Source organism: Meles meles, chromosome 19 (genome assembly GCF_922984935.1).
Source record: "Meles meles chromosome 19, mMelMel3.1 paternal haplotype, whole genome shotgun sequence".
NCBI lineage: Eukaryota > Metazoa > Chordata > Mammalia > Carnivora > Mustelidae > Meles > Meles meles.
Window position 1 is genome coordinate 54,911,516 of NC_060084.1, and position 23,271 is coordinate 54,934,786.

Genomic DNA, 23,271 nt, shown 5'->3' on the forward strand with positions numbered 1-23,271 from the left:
TAGATTGAACTATACCACTGTTTAGAAAACTATTTAATTGATCATCAGATGTCAATAACATTTGACAGATAGCAAATAGAAAGCCATACATCAGTCATTCTATTCAGACAGTACTCTGTATCAAAACAGTTATTCCAAGGAAAAAGACAAAGTTAAAGGAAATACATATGTTGTTATATGCAAGAGATTTAATGGTTGGACTTTTACATAGATATAATTAATTTCAATGCACTTTTTCGTTACATTGATCCTATTTGAAATTTGTGACTAATAATAATGTACCTAATTCTCAAATCACTTCAGAAAATTTATTTATTCCTACTGTGTGTGTATGAAACCATGTGGCTGATTGTAGGTATATCAAAGATATTTGATGCCCTTCTACATTAGATGGGACTCGTGCATCCCTAATTTTCCATGAAGATGAATAAGAGGATAATATGCAACAAATGAAGAGAATCTAAATGGAGATGCTGTTTATGGTTATAATATTGATGAAAGTTACCATGAGATAGGTGTTCAGATCATGATTGTTATCCATTTATTAAAACTAAAGAACTTCCTTGAACTAGAAATACAAGGTTTTACTAACTGTTCTTTACAGAAAAAGAGGTGGTAGTCCAGTTCAGTACTAATGTATCTTCATAATAGTGATCTTTAGAGAGTAGGAGTTGATGTGGCTGAAATGTAGAAATCCTCACAGTTAACAAAAAGAGCATAGCTCTCTCTTCCCTACAATGCCATATCATTGGACACACACATTTATGAACGATTCTCAGGCCTGAAATATATGGTAATCACTACTCCCACATCATGATACCAGCATTGGAGTGCTTTTTAACACTTGCATCTTGTGTTTTGAACAGGGATAATAGAGTGGATTTGAAATGCATAACATAGTCTGTGTACTTAATATATTTTAATTAATAAAACATAATGGTTTTTAACCTCTTAATATGGGTGTGTAATGAATGATGTGTTATCCCATCACCAATGTGAAACTATCTCACTCTATTGAAGGTTGTAGAGAACTGATGGTACCTATCCCCTACCTGGTAATGGAGTGGAATAATATTCCTAGGAATCCATTCTCTCAGTTCCTTAAGTTAAAGCCATGTGTGATTCCCCCCTCCAGTTTATCTATTGTATCGTTTTCTCCTCTTTATGGATACTGTGTCATTATTGTTGACATGTTACAGATTATATGGAGGTATGGTTGACCTTGTAGTTCACATACTCCATGATACTGCTATTTGGCATCTCTGTGTGTAACCAGTAGTTTTCCAGGAGCCTTGAATTGACACCTACCCTTCTCACTAGTGTGTTCCCTAGACAACACCCGGCAGAGTCACAAGGCAATATAACTTCTGATATGACAACAATCCACCCTTGTGAGTAGCCATGTCCTTTTTCCCAAGGCTTCCGCCTCCCATATCCCTTAGAGAAGATTTCTGCAGAGCTTACCTAAACCTGTTTTAGTTTCAATGGCCTAGTCTGGACTTACTGTTCAGACTCTAAAGCATTGAATCAAGGCCCCTAGTAAAGGTATGTTACACTGAGCTGTTGTTTTGATGTGTCTATGAAGTACATATGACCTTGATGTGTGTGTAATATATATGCCAGAAGTAGAAGAGACCTATTCTAAATGGAGTGATATTGTAGCTCAGGTAAGAGATATAAAATATTATAACATGATGAATTAGCATGTGCAGAACAGTGGTCTGGGGTGAACAACAGACTCAGCATTAGAAGAATAATTTCTCCTTGTTTTATTTCCTGGTTATTTCCAAATCTCCAGTTGTATTTCCTCATTTTTGTTTCCAGTTCAATAGGCATCACAACCATTCTTTTTTGCTTGAATTGTGGCAAGGGTGTTCTCACTAAACAATTGATATTAGAGAGATGGACAGGCAAAGGGCATTTATTCAGATATTTAGACCTGGATGTGGGATGTGAATCTTAGTAAAATTCGATGAAGGCAACATCCTTAGAGAGAAAGGGAAGACCTATTAAAAGAAAATGTGAAAAACTCTGTTGTGGAGAAGGAACTGGATATGGCTCGCTTTAATCATTCCAAAACACAGGCTTGGTGGTCTCACCTGGTGAATACATGTAATGGGGAACGTGAATTGGCAAATATGTTAGCTTTAAAGATTTTATTTATTTATTTGACAGACAGAGATCACAAGTAGGCAGAGAGGCAGGCAGAGAGAGGAGGAAGCAGGCTCCCTGCTGAGCAGAGAGCCGGAGGCGAGGCTCAATCCCAGGACCCCAGGATCATGAACTGAGCTGAAGGCAGAGGCTTGAACCCACTGAACCACCCAGGCATCCAAATATGTTAGTTTTAAAGGAGTAGGGAAGTCTTTTTCTTCATGATTTAACTGAATTCCTGTCTGTAACTGAGGACCAGATGCTCTTGGATGACAGTGATGACTGTGATGGCCCAGGTCTAGATCAGTGGCACTAGATGGGATGGGTTTTGGATGATGCAATCATTTATGCCGGGGTCCAGCCTTGGCAGGTCCAGGTGTCCCAAAGGAGGGGCAGTTTTGGTGAAAGGAATGGGAGAGCCACACAGTGAGTTCTGGTCAGTAGGCGTATCCATTTTATTTTATTTTAGAGCTTCTTATATAGGCAGTTTAATTGGGGTGGGGGTTACATTTGTGCAAAGGACATCAAAGGGCTCAAGCACTCATCAGATAATTTCCCTTTGTTCAGCACAAGTTATCTAGTGTAAGCTATAGTGGGTACACACTGGCAGCAGGGATGGGGGACAGGGTCTTACCTCTTAAGTAGTCATGTCCCTCAGAAAGCCATGGGAGGTAGCAGAAATATGTGCTTTTTGGTCTGGAGTCTGATGGAAAACAGGATATAGGTTAAAGGAAAATGAGAAGCTTTCGAGATGAACTAGATTGTAAGGAACTGCAGGAAACAGGATATAGGTTAATGGAAAATCTGAAGAAACTAAGTATATAGGAGAAAAGTAGGAATGAGAAGGTATTACCTTTTCTGGAGGCAGGATGTATTTCAGTGGCTTGGCGTGTGAAAGCCTTGGACAAACATCAGCCTAGGGAAGAAAGTGTCTATTGCGGTACACATTTAAACTTCTCCAGTGTCTTGGGTACAGAATAATTTACCTCCTTGAAGTTGCTCTGGCCCACAAGCCTGAGAGATGTTTGTGGCAGATTAACAAGGGGCTCTTTGAGAGAGATAGGAGGATCAGAGGAAAGGCAAGAGACTATCAGACCATGCTTATCTGCGGGGCTATCTAGCCCTCAGCAGAATTAGGCCTGCATCAGTTCAGACCTTAACCTAGTGCGGCAATGCCTTCGACCAGGCCTCATGGCTCCCAACACATTTCGGTATAGCTTTAAAGTGTCACAAACGTGGGGAGCAAGAAGCCTCCTGGATAGTGAAATAGGCAGGATTAGCAAGGTGTGTGTTGTGGATGCACCCAAGCCCTCGTTTCCCATGTTTATTGATAAGGAAACCCTCTGTTCTGAAGTGGCTGGCCAGTCCAGCAGGGGAATCCCAGTCCCAGCCCCAGGGCCATTCCAGGCTTTACCCTAGCCCTACCAGCCACAGCTGCAAGAGTGGCACAGATACGGAAGTAAAAATGTATAAATACCCCCTTTGTTTGTGCTCGGGGTTCAGAACTTGATAGAGTACCCTCTTCTAAGCCCTCCGGTGTGAAATCAACCTCTGATCCTCCAAGGTCTCTGGAGTGCCACTTGGTCCTTTGGCCAGGATCAAGTCCACAGTCCATAACAATATAACCGCTGTCAAGGTTAGATCCACTGCAGATGGGGGGACTTTTTTTTAAAATTTTATTTATTTATTTGACAGACAGAGATCACAGGTAGGCAGAGAGGCATCCAGAGAGAGAGGAAGGGAAGCAGGGTCCCTGCTGAGCAGACAGCCTGATGCGGGGCTCGATCCCAGGACCCCGAGAGCATGACCCAAGCTGAAGGCAGAGGATTTAACCCACAGAGCCACCCAGGCGCCCCAATGGGGGACCTTTGAGGGAAGCAGCTGCAGTGCTGTGTGGGGCCTTCCTCTCTAGTCAGTGCCATGATGAGTAGGGGATCAGGTTCTGGCTCTGTCCGTGGTGTTGATTTGCTGGAGGATCAGTTCAGCAGTGAGAGGCAATGAGCATTTCTGCTTCAAACAGTCCAACACAATTGGTCATTGACTACTGAATGAATAAAGAAGATTTGATATGTATGTACAATGGAATATTAGCATAAAAAGGAATGAAATCTTGGCACTTGAAACAACGTGGATGGAGCTAGGGAGTATTATGCTAAGTGATATCAGTCAGAGAAAGACAAATGCCATATGATTTCACTCATAGGTAGAATTCAACAAATGAAAAAGTGCGCAATGAGAAAGAAAAAAAAAGAGAGACGCAAAGAAAGAAATAGTCTCTTACCTATAGAGAGCAAGCTGATGGAAGCCAGCATCCAGGTGGGTAAGCAGATGAGTTAAAATAGTTACAGAGATTAAGGAGTACAGTTGTGACAAGCACCAGGTTTTATATGGAATTGTATAGTCACTATTGTACTCCTGGAATGAATATTACCTTATATGTTAACTAACTGAAATGTAAACAAGAGCCTTAGAAATGTTTTGTTTTTACAGACTTAACCTTTTTGTCTTAGATTGATTGCCTCCTAGACATTGCAGAAAAAATACCTTTGGAAATATATTGAAACATTTATCTTTCCTCCCTTCCAGATTCCTCCCAAGTTCAGAAACTCTCAGTGACTGTTCTACTTTTATACCAAAATATGTATCTGCATAATTTCAATAAGAATCTGTCTGCTTATGACAAGAAACATAAGCAAACACTGGCTATGGGGCACCTGGGTGGCTCAGCACATTACCAGGCATCTACCTTGACCTCTGGTCGTGATCCCAGCATCCTGGATGGAGCCCAACATCAGGTTCCCTGCTCTGGGGAAGTTGCTTCTCACTTTCCCTCTGTCCCTTCCCTTGCTCATGCTCATAATTTTTAGTTCAAAGAAATATATAAAATAAAAAGTATTGGGGCACCTGGGTGGCTCAGTGGGTTAAAGCCTCTGCCTTCAGCTTGGGTCATGGTCCCAGGGTCCTGGAATTGAACCCCGCATTGGGCTCTCTGTCTGGCAGGGAGTCTGCGTCCCTTCCTCTCTGTCTACTTGTGATCTCTGTCTGTCAAACAAATAAATAAAATCTTAAAAAAAATTTTTTAACAAAAAGTATTTAACAAACACTGGTTATATTACCAAACCTTTGACTGGAGTTTTGTAGCTGTGAATGAGCTGCATAGACTCAGACATGATGAGACACCTAAAAGGGACTAGGATTCACTCTATGCAACCAATGAAGCCCCTTTGGAAATAGCAGCCTGACACCTTGCTTAGAGAGTGCCCAGCAGCCTTACCAGGTTATTAAGAAGATCACTCTGTAACAGGTGTAGGAACCTAGGGATATTTGGGGGACCTCAAGATGAGAGGAACTCACCCAAACCTAAAGGACTCCTGGGCAATGTCTGTTGGGAAGTATTTGGCTTGGCTTCTGGCCTGGGGGCACTATTGAAATTTCAGTCTAGAGATTCATTATGAAATTTTCAGCAAAGCTGGCTTTAAAGAGGTTGTTAGACGGGGCACCTGGGTGGATCAGTGGGTTAAGCTGCTGCTTTTTGGCTCAGGTCATGATCTCAGGGTCCTGGGATCGAGTCCCACATCGGGCTCTCTGCTTGGCAGGGAGCCTGCTTCCCTCTCTCTCTCTCTCTCTGCCTGCCTCTCTGCGTACTTGTGGTCTCTCTCTGTCAAATAAATAAATAAAATCTAAAAAAAAAAAAAAAAAAGAGAGGCTATAAGTCAAACCTCTATTCTTGGTGTGCTTATGTAAATAACCAGGCCAAGTTTTCTTTCTTGAGCTAGACTTACTTTACAGTAAAGTTAGTGTTAATTTGGGTGTGTTTGGTAACAATGAGGTAATTACAGGGAAAAATATATTTTAATAACACATGTATGTAGATTAAAAATTTTTTAATAGTATTCATAATAAAAGGTACTGAATCCAGATTTCTTCTAGGGTCATCTAGTGCCTGACTTCCAATCCCTAAATTAATATTCTGATTCTTCTCCCATGTTTCACACTTGGAATCATTTGAGAACAAAAACTGCCTTTTTCCACCAAAGGTCTGCAAACTTAATGTAAATGACCTGATGTAATAAAATTGTCCTAATAGCTCCCGTATAAACAGTCTTAGGGCTGTGGCTCCATAAGCCACTGAAAACAAGAGCAGATGCCTTTGAACTACAAACGAGGAAGATCCGTCTGGTGGTCGCTACCTGTCCTCTATGTCAAGATGCTTCAGGTCTGACATCTGACCAGATGTCTGGTCAACTGCTACCCTTAGAAGACAGAAACTGGCTTAATATTTGCTCTAAGCATGAATCACCATCCTCCTTTTGTTTTCATGTAATTGCCTCATTTAATTGCATTGCCTGCTCCACATGGCGTTAGTAGGCTTCTTCAAGTCCCAAAGGACTGTACCTTGAGATACCTTTTAAGCCACTAGAAACCATGTGGGCTGTAAAATTTAAGAAAGGTACTGCATGCATGGCTTCAGTAGGATCTATCAGTTAGATCTTTTCTGGAGGAAACTGGGAAAATAGACATAAGTACCCTGGTCCATCCCAGGCCTTCAAGGCTCTAAATCAGGATATGAACCTAAAGGCCTCTTGCAGAATGTGTTTGGACATGAGCAGATCAGTAAACTCCCTCCTGACCTACTGGATGGTAATTATCTAAATAGGCCTCCTCCAAACAAACCCAGGTTATGGGAGGAAAGAGGCCATCATGGACAAAGGGGCTTCTGACTCTCTCTCACTGTTCCTGCACTTAGTAGATGTGGGAGCTTCTCCCTCACTCATTGCCCATTTTAATGGCTCTGACTGGAGCCAGCTGTTGGTCTCCCTCAGGATGGGACATTAAGGGGCATTCCCAAGCAGCTGCTGAAACGCCCTGTGTTTTGGGGAAATTCCCTGTCATATCTGGCCTGTCATGGACTGCCTAATTCCCCTTGTTGGTGGAAAAAGCATAGTGCTTGATTCTCTGGCCAAGTGGATGACACCCTCTGTCTGCTTTCTGGGAACACTTCCCCTCCCCCTCTTCCCATTTCTGCACCAGCTTGGGTGGGGCCTGAATTACTGGCTTCTCTACTGGCCTCCCTGCCTCCAGCACCATTGGCTTCTCCTCTTCCTACTACTCATTGTGAGGAGCAAAGAAGACCACCCTGTGGACTTAACCACTGCCTAGTTCAGATTTCCCCACCAGTCTTCCAGGTAAAAATTGGCAATAGGGAGGTACTTTGTTGGTTTAATTAAGATAGACAAGTCTTTAATGCTATTGGCATTAAATGTGAAACTGTTATCCTATTGAGGTTTGCTGGAGGTCAACTAAGCTCATGCTACCTCTTTTGGGATCTGATAGCAAAAAGAAGACTTGAAATGATAGTTAACCCTGTTTGTCTCAAAGTTTTCATGGGCCATTTTTAAGAAAGCTTTCAAAGTCTTCAGTAACCTGAAACGTTTTGCTTGGATGATAAGTGGGATTGAATTCATTGGACATCTAGTTTTATTTCAAATGAGATAAAATACTAAAGCATTGATTACTAAATGTAGGTCTGTGCTTTTGACTTCTTATTGCAAAGGAACTAAGGATATTTGAATGTGTGGATAAACATGGTTTGTGCTTAACTGATTCATAAATTTGCCATTTAAAGAGTTCTGGTGTAACAGTTCACAGTTGATTGCTACTAGTCTTCACTGGAGACTAAGATTTTGAAGAGTGCAAAATGCTGCTAAATGTAATTAACACTCATAGGAATAAGAAAAGCAACTCTGTGTGTATAAGGAAGATCAAGGAATGGGAATACATTTTTGTTGAAGGTAAAAGAAAGTAGTTTTGTCCTAAATGAGACTGCTTCTTTGGAGAAAAGTGGCCTGGGAAAAATCTGAATGCAAAGGAAAATTGTAGAAGGTTTTGAAGGGAAATCTTTAGAAAGGAATTTTAGGTGTGGTCAGGATAGACTAAGACTGAGATGAATGGTACATTTAAAGTACATTGGTGTAAGACTGAGAGTCTTCTTTATTTCTGTAAAGGCAAAATTTTCTTGAATTTTTGGACTGCGCTTGATGAGAAAATGTGAACAGTTGTTTTTCTCTTTCCCTGCCTAGAAAAACCAGTTTCTCTTTTTTGCCTTTATCCATAAGGATGCCTAATCCTCTTTAGGCGTGTGGTTGAAAACATTCTTGTTATGCCCCCCCCCCCGAAAATGGGTTCATTAAAAGGAGCGAGACTGATATAAAGCGAAGGTCAAGCAAAGCTTTATTTGTGCCAAGCACCGAGGATCAAACCTACCGTTCGGGGCTGCACCTCTTACAAGAGAGGGCAACCCTTCTCTGTTTCACAGACTAGCTTTTGTCAGGTTTCTCGGTAACTAAATGGAAATGAGACCGCCAAGACAAGCGAGGGTCCGAGAACAGATCTTTATTGTGGGCACCCTTGGGTGAGGTTCCACGACTCAAAAGAGGGCAGTGAGTCGGGGTAGTCACCCGCAAGACAAGGTGGCAGGGGATTACATAAAGTTGAAAACCAGAACTATTTCCTATTGGTCGGCTCATATGCAAAGGAAGGATTGTAATCCGACCAGTCAGAGTTACATCCTCTATGCAAAGGAAGGATTGTACTCTGACCAGTCAGAGTTACTTCCTCTATGCAAAGGAAGGATTGTACTCTGACCAGTCAGAGTTACTTCCTCTATGCAAAGGAAGGATTGTAATCTGACCAGTCAGAGTTACTTCCTTTTCTGGGGTTTGAGGGGTATTGGGTTCGGTTGGGGAAGTCCAAAAGGAGAGGTGGAGGGGCCTGTGTCGAGCTGTCAGCAGGTCATTGATCCATTGGCGTCCCAAGAGGAGGCGATGATGGGAACCTCAGCCATTTTGGGGTATCCGCCATCTTGAAGAGTTTCCCTTCCTGTCCGACCCCAACAGCTTTTAAGGGCAAAGGTCACGCAGTTGGGCCTGGCCACGCACAGGTGGCCAATGAGATTGTAACACACAGAAAGCTGCACAGTGATGGTAGGTGACCAACTGAATTACAACTTACCCTATAGTAGACATTTGAACCAGCCTATCACCTTGGTTAGAATTGGCGCCCAAAAGGCTCCCAAAGGGCGGGGCCCATACTCCTTGGTAGCTGGGGAGACAGTATGCATCCCCCCACTGATCGGATGTCTCCACCTGGCCTGACCCACCCTTGTATCAGGGCTTTGTTACCTGGGGCTGGTTTCTGGGACTTGTTTTTAAGTAAATTCCCTGGGGGAAGGGGAGCAGGGACAGTTTAAGGGTTAAACAACAAGGTTATTGTTTAACCTCAATGGAAGCCTCTGGCTAAAATATAAAAATATAAAATAGGTCCTTACATTCCCGCCTTTTCTTTGGAGATTAGTCAAATCTTTGACTTTTCAGCCAGTTCTATACCCCGCTTTTAACCTCTGCTAGATTGTTTTAATGACTCCAGCGTGATTTACCCAGAAACAGTACTTCTCTCCTAGGATTATGCCGAGGCCCCTCCTTTTTTTTTTTTATTAGAAACAGTATGTTAAGCCCCCCTCTTTTTTATTTTGCAATTGCTTATACCTCCCGCCTATATCTTAACAACAGGGGCAACGATGAATTTAATGAACTCATTGTTTTTTGAGTCTTAGTTTAGTCCACGATCAGCCGGGTCCATTGGCAGCGGCATCCACCTCTGGGGGGCATTCTCATCCTCGGCTCATTTAAAGTGACCCACGTGAATCCAGGCCTTGATGCCTTCTACTTTTATTGCTGTGGGGGTGGTCTGGATGACAGTAAAAGGTCCCTTCCAGCGAGGCTCCAGATTTCCCACTTGGTGGCTGCATATCCAAACCAAGTCCCCAGGTTGGTAAGGATGTGGCTCCACCTCCATCTCCATCCCAGTGTGGGCAGTTGGGATCCCTGCATGGGCTCTTTTTAAGACAGACTGTTTAAGACAGACTGCTATAGCAACCTCTTGTAGTCGAGGGTGTGTGTGTGGGGGTGTCTCCTGAACATTATTTCAAATGGGGTCACCTTATTAAGTAGGGTGTACATCGTGCCCTGAGGAGGACCAAGGGAAGGAGATCTACCCACCCACCGCCAGTCTCCAGAATTAACTTTGTCAAGGTCTCTTTAAGAGTCCGATTCATTCTTTCTACTTGCCTGGAGCTCCGGGACCAGTAGGCACAATGTAGTTTCCAATTAGTGCCTACAGCTTTGGCCACTACCTGTGAGACTGAACTCACAAATGCAGGGTCATCGTCTGACCCAATCACAAGAGGTAACCCAAACCTCTATCTCTTTTCCTTCTTCCCATTTTAGTTCTTCCCGCATCTGCCGCCTGACATTGAGTACATCTATCAACCGTATCTTGAGCCATACGGTCTAATTTAGAAACCTGGAACTGCTTGTCCATAAGCTCTTTAAGCTTGCGTGTCCCCAAATGAGTGCCCTGATGTATTTGTGATGAAGTTCTAGATCATAGGTGAGGTTTGGTAGGGTGAGGTCCAGAGCCGATGACCAAGAAAGAATTCTTGAGACATCTTTGGTGCAAAATGGTGGTTTATTAAAGCACAGGACAGGACCCATGGGCAGAAAGAGCTGCTGCCCCGGGGATGTGAGGTGTGGCTGATTATATACATAGGAGTTGGGTAGGTGAGGACAAAGGGGGTGTTCAGAAGGGCTATCAGGGTAAAGAATAAAGAAGACTGTCAGGATATTGAAGGCCTGGTTACTATCAAGCCAAGGCCGTTTTTCCCTTTAATGAGGCATTAACAGGAAGACAATTGGGAGTTTCCTGGTGGAATGTCACATTCCTCCTATCAGGCATCCTTGTTAGTGAGATTTAGGTGTAGAAGAAATATAACTTTATTTACATTTCCTTCTGCCTCAGCCTCCTTCAGTTTTTATGGAGGGGAGGGTGACATTAGGGCTCAAGGAACTGAGTTATCTGTCTCTGGAAATTGGGCTATTGATAAGATAGCTTTTTGTTGTAAATCTCTAGGACATTTGTAGACTGAGGGAGACTCCTGTCTTGCAAGATTGTGATCTCTGCAAGTTAACTATTTGTTTTTCTTTTAGGGCATCCAGGGGTGCCTGAGGAATGTTACACACATTACCAAGGGGAGCAGGTGGAGAGGGGGTGCAAAGTGCCAGCTTTTGCTTTGTCCTCAGCCGGCCTCCTGCTCCCTCATCATTTGGCTTACTAATTTTCTTCCTGGTCTTCGAGGAAGAATTAACTTTCCTGTTCTAATCTTAGCCCAATCCCCTTTACAGTCTAATTTAGTCCACTTCTGTAAATATACCTGCATCCTTGACCAGGAGGGCCGTGGCAGCAATTATGCAGAGGCAATGGGGAACCCAGCCACTACTGGATCTAGTTTCTTCCTAAGATAGGCTACTGGCCTTTGCCAAGGCCTCAGAGTCTGAGTCAAAACTCTTTCAGTCACCCCTGCCTTTTCACCCACATACAAGTGGAAGGGCTTGGTAACGTCTGGGATGGCCTATGCTGGGGCACTCAGTAAGTCTGTTTGTAATTCCCGAAGTGCTCCTTCTGCCTCAGCTGTCCACTCTACCATAGTGAGTCCTCCCTTAGCCAGTTCACAGAGAGGTCGTGTCGTCTCCATGAACCACGGTATCCACAGCCTGCGGTAGCCCACCGTCCCAAGAAACTCCCTCATGGAGACCAAAATCTAAGTAAGTGGCATGGCTCTGACAAAGCTGGGCTTTTTATTGCTGACACCTGATACCCTTTCCCTGCAGAGTCTGTAAGAGAGCTTTCGTCCCCCGCAAGCATGACCCTTAGTCCTCAGCAGCTATTTCTACTATTCCCACTAACTCAGTCAGATTCTTCCTTTCAAATCCTTCAATTTTAAAACAATTACGAATGACAAAAACTCAGAATCGATATGGTTAAATATCAAGTGATGACTCTTATCAAAACATTAAACTCTAGGAAATGTGTAGAACCTCTAGAGTAGTTACAGCATTTACCCAAATGTAACCCAAGGTAGTGGGTTTACTGGGTTTCCCTCCCAGCATGAATGATGTCGCAGACAAAGGGAGGAGGATCTTTCAGATGCTGTCCTGCTCGCGTCCCTCACGGGAATTTAGGAGCATCTTAGCTAAGGTCTGTCCGTATAAACCCGGGACCAGGCTGCTCCGTGGAGTAAATGACTGTTAAGCCATATGACACCCCGCGAGACTCAGGGTGCAGCCCACTCAGACTCCATAGCCGAAGCTACCCAGACACATTCACAGTCAGGCACTCTTCAGATTCAAACAGGTTGGACACCTCCCCCCTGGGTATCCCTGGCTAATGGGAGGCGATCAGTCTGTCCTTCCATGTCTTATGAATGGATCTAGCTCAGACAGTGGCCCCGGGGCTGTTTTTCTTTCTTACTCAAACAGGATCAGGCATCTGGTATTCTTCTCTCCTTTTTAACGTATCTCCTACTTTCTACATACAGAGCCAGTTCCCTTATTTCCATCAGTCTTAGTTACATTAGCAGAATTTTGTACTCTTAGAAATACCTTAACCTCTACTGAATACTAAATATAAACCAATTGTGAACTGTTACAACAGAATTCTTTGAAGGCAAATTTATGAATCAGTTAAGCACAAAACATGTTTACCAACAGATTTCAAAAGCACAAACCTAGTTGCAGCAACCAGCGCTCTAGCATTTTATCCCATTTGGTTAAAGTTTCAGGTTACCAAAGACTTAGAAAGCTACTTTAACAATTCCCCATTAAAACTTTGAGACAGGGGCACCTGGGTGGCTCAGTGGGTTAAAGCCTCTGCTTTTGGCTCAGTTCATGATCTGGCATTGGGCTCTCTGCTCAGCAGGGAGCCTGCTTCCTCCTCTCTGACTGCCTCTCTGCCTACTTGTGATCTCTGTCTGTCAATTAAATAAATAAAAAAAATCTTAAAAAAATTTTGAGACAATTAACCATCAGTTTAGTCATCTCTTTGCTAATAGATTTAACAGAGATTTTAACAAATAACACGAGCTTATTTGACCTGACATAAAAATTCTGAATTTCACATTTATTACTGTTAACTCAAAAGACATGTTTATCCTAATTAAGCCAACAAACTTAACTTAGTTCAAATACTGATTTACGTTCCACCTAGGCCCACTCCATTTCGAATGTTAACCTGAGACCTGGGTGGGAAGATCCAGAGTGGGGGGTGTTAGGTCCAGGGGGCATTCTCCTTGCTTCCTGACAGTGAAGAACAGAACAAAGTGCCACCAGAAGGCAGAGAAAGGGTTCCCAGTTCCAGGGCTCATCAGCTCCAAGAGAGGAGCAGATGCCATGCTTCCCCGCCAGCAAGGGGGAGGGACTAGGCAGTCCCCCTTGGGCCAGAGAGGGCAAGGAATGTCCCTAAAACAAAGTTTGTTCTGGCACCTGCTTGGGAATATTCCTTATTAAAGTCTTTCCCTTGAGTTAGACTAACCCCAGTTGGCTCCAGTTATAGATGTTAAAAGTCAGAGTTCCCTTATTCTCTGCTTGACCCATTCCTTCAAACCCAACAAACAGCACAGCAGACAACAAAAAGACAAGACAAAGACAATCACATGCCCAGTGATTCTTACCCAGAACCTGCCAGCGGAGGGGAATTTTTGATCTTCTGGCCGTCCAGGGGGACTCAAATCCCCTAACTGTCTAGGGGGACTCGAAACCCCTGGCGATCTACCAGTGGAGGGAAGGGGTGTCCCCGCATCCTCTCCAGCCCTGAGGAGCATGGCACTGTCCAGCTTCTTCCCGGTGGGCTATACCTAGTTCTTCAACGTCACATCGCTGTACAGTTCCCGCTGAGTATGGGTCAGGTGTCCCCACTCCTCCCGAGAGAATTCCCTGAATGTCAGCAGTCCCTGAAATAAATACCACAGTCATCAAGTGGCCATTGACAGAGTTCATGATGGTCCCTAAGATGGAAGAGGAAGTTAGTGTCACCACGTAGAACCAGACCTTACCTTTCCTTCTCCCTGACATGGGTGTGGAGTAAAAGAAAAGCCAATCGGGCAGAGGGATGCTGGTTGAGAATTTTCACTCCTTTCACTCCCAGAACTCAACTCTATCAACTACACAGAGGTCACAGCGCTCTTTGTCCATTGCGAGCTGTTGGCCTGCAAGAGAGGAGCCAATGGTCAAGGAAGAATTCTTGACATGTTTCTGATGTGAAATCTTGGGGCATGGGAGTGGATGATGAAGAAACAATTACTGAGATGTCTTTGGTGCAAAAGCTGTGGTCTTGGGGCGCCTGGGTGGCTCAGGGGGTTAAGCCGCTGCCTTCGGCTCAGGTCACGATCTCAGGGTCCTGGGATCGAGCCCCACATCGGACTCTCTGCTCAGCAGGGAGCCTGCTTCCCTCTCTCTCTCTCTGCCTGCCTCTCTGCCTACTTGTGATCTCTCTCTGCCGAATAAATGAATAAAATCTTAAAACAAAAAACAAACAACAAAAAAAAAAAACAGGACGTGCAAAAGCTGTGGTCTTCCTGATGATGCCCAGGCCCAGGCCCCAAGGGTCAGAGGCGCTGCACTGTGGTGTGAGCAGGAACTCAGTCTGCACTAAAATGGTGAATGGCTCAGGAGCGCAGCCATCACTAAGGAAGCTGAAAGCAAGGTTTCCAGGACCTTAAGGGCTTGGCTGGTGTGATGAGATCACTTACTATTGTTGAGTGAAACCTTGGACAGAAGACCCTGCAGATCTGTTATCAGTGGGGGACATGCATGGAGGATGATGGCCAACATGCATTTGGGGGGAGGAGATACAGAAAAGTGATCTCAGTGCCAAGGAACAACCAAGGACACACAATCACTGGTGTTTTGTTTTGGTTTTTTTTGGGTCTGAAAACAGGAATTCAGAATATGAATCTCATGAAAACAGAGGATATATATATATAGTTCAATCACCTAAAGTTTCTGTAGCGGCTGCTTTGAGGCAAGCGGGCTTGAGCAAAGGCATGGAGAACGACCCCCAGTGACTCCCTTGCTGAATCCAGACAGACCCATCGGGGACTCACCTCAAAAGAGCCACAGGCCTGAACTAACCAATGAACTACTGACAACCAGGGACCGTGCCCAGAAGAGGGAAACTTCCCTGAGCCCCCGAACTCCCCACCTTCCCTTACTAAAAAGAGCCCCCACCGCACCCCCTGCTCCTTGCACACAGCCTCTCTCTCCTCTGGCTCCTGCCTCTGGCTCTCCTGCAGGATATTCCATGAACTGCGAAGAGTGTGGTTCTGCCTCAGGTGAACTCTTCAGTCCCACGTGACTTCCTCCACCCAATCATAGACCCGCGTTCGGGACCCCCACCTGACTGGCAGACACCACATTTAGACAACAGAGTCTCCACATCCCCTAGGAGGCAGTATAATCTTAATTACAGATTCATTTACACTTTAGTGCAAGGGCCAGGGAGAGGGAGAGGGACAGAATCTCAAGCCAATCCCCAGCTGAGCCTGCAGCCAATGGAAGAGCTCATCCTAGGACCCTGAGATCATGGCCCAAGTGGAAATCAACAGTCTTGGGTTTTAACTGACTGAGTTAAATAGTGATTTTGTTGTTTATGCAGTAACACTTAAACTGACCCTACTCCCTACCTCCCCACCCCCGTGAGAATTTATTTAAAAGCAAGTCCCAGAAACCAGTAAAATATGGTCGACCGGTCCCTGATAACATTAAATAAGAAAGATATACCTTATCTTTAATTTTAGTATTATACCATGATATGCCTTGGTACCTTCCTCATTAACTTTTGTGTCCTCTGTGAGTATTTTCATTGTGGTTACCTTACAGATTGCTTAAAACAGCTTAAAGGTAAAACAAAGCTTTTAAATCTCATACCATCAATTGCATACAAAACTTCTTCCTGTCTCCACCACTGTACCCACTTTGTTACCGATATCACAAATTCTGTCTTTAGGTCGTGTGCTTTATTACCTACATCAAAGATTTTTATATTTTTTTAGAAACAAAATTCTGTAGCAGAAATAACCGTCAGGGATACCTAATTACAACACTTACAACACTACAGGTTTGTGTAATTGTCTAAATATTTATGTTTAGAAGACAGCTTTGTGTCCTCGTGTGGTTGCAGTTTGCAGTTTCTGTGTAGAATGCTTTTCATTTCATCGAGAGCATGTTCCTTTTATGTGTCTCAGAGGACAGGTCTACTGGTAAACTTAGAGCTTTTTACTTAGGAATGTCTTGATTTCTACATCTGTGAAAGAGTTTTGCCCGGTAAAGTATGCTTGGTGGCTATTTTTTATTTTGCAGTACCTGAGTACTCGATGCCGGCCCCATTCCTGTCAGACCCACTGAGAATCGTAGAGGAGAAGCTTGCAGTCTTTCCCTATTGAATAGGTTAGATTTTAGCTTTTCACACATCTGGGGCATTCGTTGTGTTGAGGGGGTATCCTTCTCTCTCTACTTTGTTTATAATGTGACACGTTGTCTGCTGTGCCCATATTTGTATTCTGTCTCACTTAATGTGATCATGTCATTTTTGATCTTCATTCTGTTAACGTGGAGTCTTCAAGTTATGGTTTTCTGTATATTGGAACGCCCTTAATCCTGGACCATTTCCTTCTTGATGATCTTTTAAAAAGGGAAAATGTGCTGTTGATTCAGATTGCTATTTATTGTGGACTTTGAGTGAAAATTCACCCAGGAGGTAGATTGTGAACTTCGGCATTTGTAGTGTCTTCATCTGGCTTGGATGAGCTTGTAATGCTCGTCCCACAGAGAGAGTGTTCTGCTAGTTTCTCTGATGGTCACTCCTTGGAAATGTTTGAGGAGATTTGAAGTCCTTTCTCCTTCAGTGTCTGAAGAGACACTATAGGAGAGTAACTGTACACAGAGAGAGCATGTGTCTGACCTCTCACTGGAACTCCCAACTTATTTAACATCCTAGTTACCATAGAGGAGCAAAACTGTAAAATGTAAAGAAAATGGACAAGCCTTTTTTGGAATTCAGTCCTTGCTCAGTCTCACAAAATGTGTATGAGTTTCAAACCCTTTTAACATAACGTGGGTAGATGTTCATTTTTTTTTTAAGATTTTATTTATTTATTTGACAGACAGAGAGCACAAGTAGGCAGAGAGTCAGGTAGAGAGAGAGAGGAGGAAGCAGGCTCCCTGCTGAGCAGAGAGCCCGAAGTGGGACACGATCCCAGGACCCTGATATCATGACCTGAGCCGAAGGCAGAGGCGTTAACCCAGTGAGCCACCCAGGTGCCTCTAGGTATTCATTTTAATAAACACTGGATATTATGCACCAGAGAGTGCATTCAGGAAAGTAACTTGAACGGCATAAATATTTAGAAGACTATTTAATTGCTCATTAAATTCCAATAAATGTAACATAAATCAAGTAAAAGGAATACTTTATTCACTTTATTCAGACAGTACTCTGTATGAAAATAGTGATTAAGGAAAATTCAGACATTTAGAACGTGTATACGGTATTCTGCTTCTACAGATTTAGTCAATGGACTTTTACATATGTATGAGGGATATCAATATTTTTATGTTTTACATTGACCCTATGTGACTTTTGTGACTAACAATATTCATGTATTTTACTCTGAAATCTCTCCTGAGAATCCCTTTATTGAATATGGAAGAGCATGTGGCTGATTGTTGCTCCATCAAAGATACTAGATGCCTTGCTACATTAAGTGGACACACGCATGCCTAATTTTCCATGGAAGATGTAGGACCGTATAATATACAACATATGAGGAAAATCTCTGTGGAGATGCTTATGGTTACAACACTGATGTAAGTTACCATGAAGTAGGTGTTCAGAACACATACTACTCCATGTTTTAAACTAAAGAACTTCCTCAATATTAGAAATACAAGGTTTTACTAATTGTTCTTTAAGAAAAAGGAGGTGGCAGGCAATACACTACCAAGGCATCTTTGTAAGCACCATCAATTCCTAGTATGACTTGATGTGGTTAAATGAGGAAATCCTGACAGATGAGAAGCAGGGTAGCTAACCCTTCCCTACAATACCATACCATTGAACGCGCACATTTCTTAGGAATGTACCTCAGTCCTGAAATTTTTTTTTTTCAGTCCTGAAATTTTTGGAAATAGGGACTCCCACATCCTTCGGACAACACGCGAATGCTTCTGCACATGTGTATTCTGTATTTTGAATGGTGACGATAGACTGGATTTGAAATGTATAACTTAGTGTTTGTGTGAACTTAATATATTTTCATTAATAAAACCTAGTGTGTTTTAACATATGGATATGGGTGTGTCATGGATGATGTATTATCCTAACTCTCATGTTAATTTGCTTCATTGAAGGTTGCAGGTTAATGATAGAATCAATCTCCTGTTTGGTAATAGAATAGAATAATATACCTAGGAATCCATTTTCCCAATAGTCTGAAGGTTTCAGGGATATGTGACTGTTTTACCCCTAGTCTATGCTGTGATTTTCTCCTCTTTGTGAATACGATGATACTACAATGGGTGTATTACCGAGGTATGTAACATAGAGATGTTGTTGGTGTTTTAGCTCACATACTCCATGATGCTGCTACTTGGCATCGATTTTGTGTAGCTAGCAGTTTTGTCAGGGCCTTACACTGACAGGAGTCCTTCTCACTAGTGCATTCCCCAGTCAACACGCTGCAGGGTCACAGGTTAGTGGAAGATCTGATAGGACATTTGTACTCTGTCCTTATGAGCCACCATCTCTCCTATCTTGTAATGCTTTCCCTCCCATGTCCCTCAGAGAAGACTCCACCTCCCCCAGGCCTTTCCTAAAACTGTTTTAGGCAGAATGGCATATTCTGGACTTAGACTTGGGACTCTATAGCACTGCACCATGGCCCCAAATGAAATCATGTGCCCCATGTCCTACACTGAGTGTTATTTTGATGTGTCTATGAAGTACACATACACATACGACCATCCTATGTGTGTCATAGATACCCCTTAAGAAAGAGAAATCTATCCTAATAGGAGTGGTGTTGTAGCCCAAGGAAGAGACAAAATATATTTAAGATGAAGAATTAGCATGCAGAGGAGGAGAACTGTCCTGAGTTGTCCAAGTGACTCCTTAGATGTAGAAAAATAATTTCTACTTGATTTATGACCTACTTATCTCTAGATCTCCAGTTTTATTTGCGTCATTTTTCTTTCCATCTATGCAGGCACCACAGCCATTCTTTTTTGCCTGTGCTACAGAGGCAGTGTCCTCAGATAATGCATCATTGAGATTACATAGATGGAAAGCCAAGGGGTATTAATTCAGACATTTAGCATGACGATGTTGGATGTGAATCTCAGTAAAATTTGAGGAAAGCATCATCCTTATAAAGAATGAGAAGACCTATTAATAGGAAATGTGAGGAACTCTTTACAGTGTGGGGAGGGACTGGAGGTGGCTCCCTTTAGTCGCTGCAAGGCAAGAGCTGCTGGTGTCATCTGATGAATACATGTAATGGGGAAACAAAATGGCAAATGTGGGTTTCTCTGGCTAGGGAAGTCCTGTTTTATCTTGATGATTTGATCGATCTCCTGTGTTCCTGAGGACTAATGCTGTTGGATTTTAGTGATTACTGTACTTCCCCTGGCTAGATCTGTGACAAGGGATGGAGGCGGTGTTGGATGATGCAATCATGTGGGCAGCTTTAAGATGTCACACGGTAGAATAGATGTTTGAGATGAAGAAGCCTTCTGGGCAGTGGAATAGGCCAGATCAGCAAGGCATGTGCTATGGTTGCTCCCAAGGCCCGTTTTCCAGGTACATAACCCCAGGCAAGGTAATAAGATCCACTGTGGTTAGGTGATCCTTCAGGGAAGCTCCTTCCTACTGTGCGGGACCTTCCACCCTTTCCTCAGTGCCATAATGGGTGTCGTTCTAGGGGCAGCTGGTGACTCAGTTATTAAGTGTCTGCCTTAGGCTCAGGTCATGAGCCCTGCATTGGGCTTCCTGTTCAGAGGGAAGCCTACTTCTCCTCATCCTTCTGTTGCTGCTTGTGTCCCCTCTCTTACTGTTTCTGTCTCTATCAAATAAATAAAATCTTAAAAATGTAATATTTTTATTGGAGGGTAGGAAAAGAAGAAATGAAATAAGATGGAATCGGGAGGGAGACAAACCATAAGAGACTCATAATCTCACAAAACAAACTAAGGGTTGCCGAGGCGATGGGGGTAGGGAGAGGGTGGTGGAATTATGGACATTGGGGAAGGTACGTGCTATGAAGTGTGTAAACCTGGTGATTCACAGACCTGTACCCCTGGGGCTAATAATACATTATCTGTTTATAAAAATTTTTTAAATTAAAAATTAAAAAAAGTGGGAGAAAAAATAATATTTTTAAAAATATAAAGAAACTGGTGGAATCATTTATAATCTACTTCTGTAGAATTACAGAAGTAATTGGGTGCAAGAGCCCACCCCCTTAAGCACTAAGCATGCAACCACCTCCTTCAGACATTAAAAGTGTAGGTCTTAGGGGCTCTGGGGGTGAGTCAGTTAAGGGTCTCACTTTGGCTCAGGTCATGATGTGAGGTTCCCAGCACAAGGCGTTGCAGTGGGCTCCCTGCCCAGTGGTAAATTGGTTTGTTTCTTTTCCTCTGCCCATCACCACCCACCACTAGCAGGGCATCTGTCTCAAAGAAAAAAAAAAAGTGTAGCTCTTTCTGAGCACAAATCCCACCCCGTGCTACTTCAATAAACTTACTAAGTTGCACCATAAAACATCACAGAAGTTCTTCCTGACCACTGTGCTGAAGGATCCGACAATTTTGTTATTCAGAAACCCAAGCTGGCTGTCATTCCATTGAAAAGCCAATGCACAGCGCATGAGTTTTGATTGGAATGGAATATCAGCATTATTCAGGGGGCGAACCACTTGGAAAGAAGACTTATGATCAAAAATCAACTCCAAGGAATTTACCAGGCCTTCAGAGTTTTGAAGGAGCTTGAGGACAGTCAATCAGGAGGAGGGAAGCAGGACAGTTTGACACAGTTCTTGAGGGCATGCATGCTCATTGTGCCTCCCATGGACATTACAGAGGTGCTTGCAGGATAGGTATGTGTCCCCAGGCATGGTTGTGCCAGGGGGTGGGATTACCAGTCCTTCTTGGAGACAATTTGTGATATATAGATGTAAAGAGGAAGGTTTACTCCATCATTCATGGAAAGGTGCACGCAGAAATTTAAAGGCTATTAAGTTGTCCCAAGAGGCCAACGGAGTGTTTCAATTTAAGTTAGAAACCTGTCTTGGGGTGCCTGGGTGGCTCGGTGGATTAAAGCCACTGCCTTTGGCTCAGGTCATGATCCCAGAATCCTGGGATCAAGCCCCACATCAGGCTTTCTGCTCAGTGGGGAGTCTGCTACCTCTCTGTGCCTACTTGTGATCTCTGTCTGTCATATAAATAAATAAAATCTTAAAAAAAAGTTAGAAACCTGTCTTCAAGGTTTGTGCTGTGATACAAATGGCATTATTGCCTTCTGCTTTGGTGCTGAGTTATGTATATGTGTGTGTGTGTGTGTGTGTGTGTGTGTGTGTATTCAAGAATCAATTAGATGGAGGACCTTTATTAGGAAGAGAGCTGATCATGATGTGGGAAACAAAGGCAGAAGAAAACATACTAATATCCTTATACCTACAAGTCATTGACATATCCTTGAAACAGGTAGAATGACATTCCTCCAAGGACTCAACTGCCATGATGTTAAAAGGTTGCTTATGGGAAAAGACAATCCTGACCTGAACTCCCCAACCCCCAGCAGGATCCTGTAAGTCTACTTTAACATATAACATTTCCTTTGGAAACTTCCATTTTCTCTCAAACCCCCTAGCTACCTATTGGTAAACATCATCCAAGCAGATGGCCCACTGATAGACATCAGAAGGGGCCCCCTGACTAAGGATTTTTTGTTGGTAATAAATGACCTTTTCCCAAGAACTGATAGCCCCTCAAGATCCTGGATACCTTGCTTCCAAAATTCCTTAGATACTAGTGCTATCCCAAACCCCCTCCAACTTGAAAGTATATAATGGGCCACACCTCATGACAGTGTGGTCTTTCTTCCCCTGGGTCCTGTCCCCATGCTTTCATAAAACCACCCTTTGCACCATAGTCATCTGAAGAATTCTTTCCTTGCCAAGGATATCAAACCCTAACATTCTTTCCTACATGGATACCAGAGATTGACAGTTTATATCACAAACAGTTGCCTACCTATAACAGACACGTGAAAAAATGTTCAACATCATTAGCTATCAGGGAGATTAAAATCAAAACCACATTGAGATACCACCTTACACCAGTTAGAACGGCCAAAATTTATAAGACAGGAAAGAAGTGTTGGGGAGGATGTGGAGAAAGGGGGACCCTCTTACACTGTTGGTGGGAAAGCATGTTGGTGCAGCCACATTGGAAAGCAGTGTGGAGATTCCTTGAGAAATTAAAAATAGAGCTACCCTATGACCCTGCAATTGCATTCTTGGGTATTTACCCCAACGATACAGATGTAGTGAAATGAAGGGACAACGGTACCCCAATGTTCATGGCAGTAATGGCCACAGTCACCAAAGTGTGCAAAGAATCAAGATGCCCTTCAACAGATGAATGGATCAAGAAAATATGGTCCATATATACAATGCAATATTGTGCCTCCATCAGAAAGGATGAATACCCAACTTTTATATCAACATGGATGGGACTGGAGGAGATTATGCTGAGTGAAATAAGTCAAGCAGAGAGTGTCAATTATCATATGGTTTCACTTACCTGTGGAGCATAAGGAATAACACGGAGGACATCAGGAGGAGAGGACAAGTGAGTTGGGGGAAGTCAGAGGGGGAGATGAAGCATGAGAGACTGTTGACTTTGAGAAGGAAACTGAGGGTTATGGAAGGGATGGAGGGGGGTTGGGTGAGCTTGGTCGTGGGTATTAAGTAGGGCATGTATTGCATGGAGCACTGGGTGTGGTGCATAAACAATGTTTGAACACTGGGAAAAAATAAAATTGCAAAAAAAAAAAAAGAAAAGAAGAAGAAGAAGAAGAAGAAGAAGAAGGAGAGGAGGAGGAGGAAGAGGAGGAAGAGGAAGAGTTGCCTACCTGGAGTACAAACCATTGTTTGATAAACATTTCATCTTTCCT

General features: G+C 43.2%; 1 protein-coding gene across 1 annotated transcript in view; it reads left to right on the forward strand.

Annotated features, from left to right (window-relative positions):
* Window positions 1-23,271, forward strand: part of LOC123931367 (putative protein ZNF720) — an 867,309-nt gene that overhangs the window by 211,706 nt on the left and 632,332 nt on the right. The gene's annotated exons all lie outside the window — the stretch shown is intronic.